The sequence below is a fragment of the Stegostoma tigrinum genome, chromosome 39 (assembly GCF_030684315.1).
Source record: "Stegostoma tigrinum isolate sSteTig4 chromosome 39, sSteTig4.hap1, whole genome shotgun sequence".
Taxonomy (NCBI): domain Eukaryota; kingdom Metazoa; phylum Chordata; class Chondrichthyes; order Orectolobiformes; family Stegostomatidae; genus Stegostoma; species Stegostoma tigrinum.
The window spans coordinates 13,949,357-13,954,301 of NC_081392.1; positions in this window are offsets into that span (position 1 = coordinate 13,949,357).

The window sequence follows — 4,945 nt, forward strand, 5'->3', positions numbered from 1 at the left end:
ACGGTACCCTGTCCAGGTTATCTCTCCCCATCCTTCCACCCACAACTCAGAGCAACCATAGCAACGGCTCCTGCTGCAATCTGGCCTGGAGTCACTTTGCAAATCTTAGCTGGATCACCTCAATATCTGAGGGATAGCCTCAGAGGTTACAGGTCCTTTGACAGACTACATATTCAACATGCTTTGAGGTCTAGTAAGATGGAATCTGAGATTTAGCGATAGGATACAGTTTTAAAAATAAAAAATAATGTTCATAGTTTGCCGCACTCTTGAATAAAATATCTTTTTGTAAAAATCCTGCCATCTTTCACAGAGGTGACGAGACCAGATGTTTCAATTTCCTCATATTCCTACTGGCTGTCTCCAATTTTTCCATTCTATTTGTGTTCTTTTTTGCACATTTGACCACATCGAAAGTGTCGGATGATCCAGTTTTAAGTATCCAAAGGTAATTGGCAGGATGGTATTTACAGAGTTTGTAGGTGGGATCAGGAACCAGAGAGACAGAACCAGCAAAAAGTTGGGGAAATCATGTTCGGGGGAAAGAGGATGAGATTTTTTTGTTGGGATGCAACAAGTTGTAGTGATCTGGAGCACGCTGCTGGAAGGGCAGTGAAAACAGGAGCTTACGAAGAGGGAGATAGTGGGAACTGCAGGTGCTGGAGAATCTGAGATAACAAGGTGTAGAGCTGGATGAACACAGCAGGGCAGGCAGCATCAGAGGAGCAGATTTTTTTTTGAAGATTGGTCCAGACCTGAAACATCAGCCTTCCTGCTCTGCTGATGCTGCCTGACCTGCTGTGTTCATTCAGCTCCTCACCGGGTTATCGTACTGAGAGGGAATCTGTTAAACCGTTGACGAGAACCATTTGCATAGCAACGGGCAAAGATTCATCACCGTCTGAGAGGAGAAACTCCTCTTTGTTTCTGTCTTAAATGGGCAAATCCTTATTCTGTGATTATGCTTCCTAGACAACCCCTCCCCGCCCCGCCAAGGGGGAAGAATCTCTCCTTAGCAATCTTGCCAAGAGCTCTAAGAATCTCTCATGTTTCAATCAGATGGTCTCTCCAAATTCCTATGAGTACAAGACAGCGCAGTGTGGAGCTGGATGAACACAGCAGGCCAGACAGCATCAGACGAGCAGGAGAGTTGACGTTTTGGATTGGGACCCTTCTTCAGAAAAAATGTCAACTTTCCTGCTCGTCTGATGCTGCCTGGCCTGCTGTGTTCACCCAGCTCCGCACTGTGTTATCTCAGACTCCAGTATCTGCAGTTCTTACTATCTCCAATGAGTACAAGCCCAGTCTATATTCTTAACCTCTCTCTCCAACACCTGCTATCAGACTTGTGAACCTTCTCTAGACTGCCTCCAGTGCCAGTGTGTCTTTCCTGAGATTAGAGGCCCAAAACTGGTTCACAGTATCCCAGTGTGGTCTGAATAGTGCCTTGTACAGTTTTATACGGGATGCAGGACTAAGTTCAAAACTCTTCCAAAGGGCTAGAATGGCTAAGAGGTGCCAAATGGGCTTGTCTTCTTCAGAATGGGATGGATTTTCCGATACACATAGACCATTTCTTTAGGAAAACGGTATTTTCCTCTCTCCTCACACTGCCCCAAGCCAAACCCCACAGTCGGAATGCCCTCTGTCAGTATTAAGACTTCCCAGCCTGATCCTTGGGATTGGATTGCTTAGGGTTATATTCTCTAAAGTTTATAAGAATGAGTTGGTTGGGGAGGGGAGGGGGAGTAATCTCATAGAAACCTATAAAATTCTAACAGGACTAGACAAGAATGTTCTTGATGACTGGGGGGGAGTCCAGATGCAGGGGGTCACGGTCTAAGGATATGCGATGTCGCTGAGATGAGGAGAAATGTCTTCACCCGGAGAGTGGGGGAGCCTGTGGAATTCTCTGTCACAGAAAGTGGTTGAGACCTAAACACTGAATATTTTCAAGAAAGAGTTAGATATAGTTCTTAGGGCTAAAAGGATCAAAGGGTATTCGGGGGCAGGGGGACTGAGTTGGATGATCAGCCAGGATCTATTGAATGGTGGAAGCAGACTGGAAGGGCTGAATGGCCTATTCCTGCTCCAATTTCCTAAATCTCTAAGCCTTCTATCGCAGGAATCATGGGTCAAGAAGGGTCACTTTGCAAGAATGGGGCAAGATGTATGGCTTGCTCTGACAAGTTTGTAAAGATTCCCTGGGTGTCACAATGTCGCAGGAGAACCTACTCGCCAAAAGAGGGCCTAAGTGAGCCACAGCAGCCCTCAAAGCAAACTTTCCACCATCACAAGTGAATTCTGCCTTGTGTTGGGATTACAAGGCGTCGAGCTGGATGAACACAGCAGGCCAAGCAGCATCGGAGGAGCAGGAAAGCTGACATTTTGGGTCTGGACCCTTCTTCAGAAAATGAAGAAGACCCTTTTCTCCCTTCCCATTTTCTGAAGAAGGGTCTAGGCCCGCAAGGTCAGCCTTCCTGCTCCTCTGATGCTGCTTGGCCTGCTGCGTTCATCCAGCTCCACACCTTGTTATCTCAGATTCTCCAGCAGCTGCAGTTCCTACTGTCTCTGTCTTGTATTGATTCGACTGTATTTTTTTTAGGTGGCAGGGGTGGAATTTCGGCAGCAAGGCCCAAATTGTCAGACCCTCTAAGATGGGAAAAGCGAGCTTCCTCAGAGACCACTGACTTTTACTTTGTCATTGGTTAGGTACCACAGAGTATATATTCTTGCTGAGTCAACCAGGCTGGTCTGGGAGAGGCGTCACTTTCAGGCACACACTGGTTTCTGGACAGTAGGAGGGCGTTTTACGGATTGTCACTTGGTGACCGTTATTTAGTAAAACAAAACCCCACGCCACCCATCGATACGGTTCGATCCCCCCCACCGACCATCACCGTATTCTGACGGGGCGAATTTTTCACGGGTCTGAATGAGAATAATTCCACGATTTCTGAGGAAGGGCCACCGGACCCGAAACGTTAACTCTGCTTTTCTCCTTCACACAGACGCTGTCAAACCTGCTGAGCTTTTCCAGCAACTTCTGTTTTTTGTTGCCAATAATTTCAGAAGCTTCAGCCGAGGGATCGGCGTGGAACCTCAGGAATTTCCAGATGCAAGAGCCCACATGAGGCTCAGTGTGCTTCCAGCAAAGGTCAAAGGTCACAGCCACGAGCACGATGACACTCATTACCACCTTCAGTGACAATTCATGGCCTACACAGAGGAGGGTTAGCAATGGAGGGTTACTTGTTCCTTCACACAAGAGGTGTCCATCTCCCATCGCTGCCTTCAGTGAAAGTTCACGGCCTACGCAGAGGAGGGTTAGCATGGGGAGTTACTTATTCTTTTCCCCACACACAAGGCATCTATCTCCCATCACCCTTTTAACACAGCGTCTCGCTCAGGCCGTTTCGGAGGGCGGCCCCATTCGCTTAGGTTCAGAAGTCACATGTAGGCCAGACTAAATAAGAACGATGGATTCTCCCCTCCTGGTAAACCATATATGGCTTTTGACAACAGTAGATAATCATTGTTGTTGTAGATAATCACAGTTGTGATCACCAAGACTATCTTTTGACATCCCCTCAACCCCACTATTTGTTAATCCACGATGGATTCCACCAGAGACAGTAGGAGCATTTCTGAAGGGTCTAGGCCCGAAACGTCAGCTTTCCTGCACCTCTGATGCTGCTGGGCCTGCTGTGTTCCTCCAGCTCTACACATTGTTATCATGGATTCAACCGCGTCGGATTTGAACCCACATCCCTCATCCACGCCTATGGATTCGATTGACATTAACGATACACCATCGTCTCCCCTGTAATTAAGTGTCGCAGAATCCCGCAGTGCAGAAACTGGCCATTCGGCCCATCTGCTCACTGTTACATTTGTTGCTCCACACCAGCTTCCTCCCTTTGACTTACTCTGTCACTGCAAAATCATGACAATTTGTCTGGGAGGGTGAAGCAGGGGCCTTGTCGCAGTCGACAGTTGACAATCCCAAAGCCAGAATCACAGCCCACAGTCAAAATCCGCAATAAGTAAATGGGCAGTACAGGAATTGACCTTGGAATTCTCAAACAAGCCACTTGAACAGAGCAGCAAACTGGCCTTTTTCACTGAGAGAGTCGGAGCATGAAATGAAGGAATGGCACCGTTGCAGTGGCACAGTGATGTCACATTCTACCTATGCTTTCTTATTAATGTCCACAGTTAAGTTAGATTTCAGACATGGAATGAGCCAAGGGTTGAAATGACTGTTCAATTATTGTAGTCCTGTTTTCAGCTCCAATGAGTCAGTCTTGGCAACATTTTCCCACTTCGCAGACGGGAGTTTTTCTTAAAAATAATTCCAGATGTTGGCATCACTGACGAGGCTGGGCTAACTGCCCCCTTGAGAAGGCGGGGGTGAGCTGCCTTCGTGAACCTGCTGTGGCTTGACCCACAATGCCTCTTAGGGAGGCAATTCCCAGGATTTTGACCCAGTGACCCTGAAGGAACGGTGACATATTTCCAAGTCAGGATGGGTAGTGGCTCGGAGGGGAACTTGCAGGGGGCTGGTGTTCCCATGTATCTGCTGCCCCTTGTCCTAGGGATCAGACGTCACAAGTTTGAAAGGTGATGTTAGAGGATCCTGGGGGAATTTCTGCAGCGCATCTTGTGGATGGTACACACTGCTGCTACTGAGTGTCGGTGGGCGGAGGGAGTGGGATGTTTTTGGATGTGGTGCCAACCAAGTGGGGGCTACTTTGTCCTGGATGGTGTCAAGCTTCTTGAGTTTTGTTGGAGCTGCCCCCATTCAGGGCAAATGGGGAGTATTCCATCACACTCCTGCCTTGTACCATTATGGAGATTCAATGATAGTAACACCATTGGGGGATTCAGTGATGGTGACACCACTGGGGAGAGTGAATGATGGTAACGCCATTGCGAGGAATTG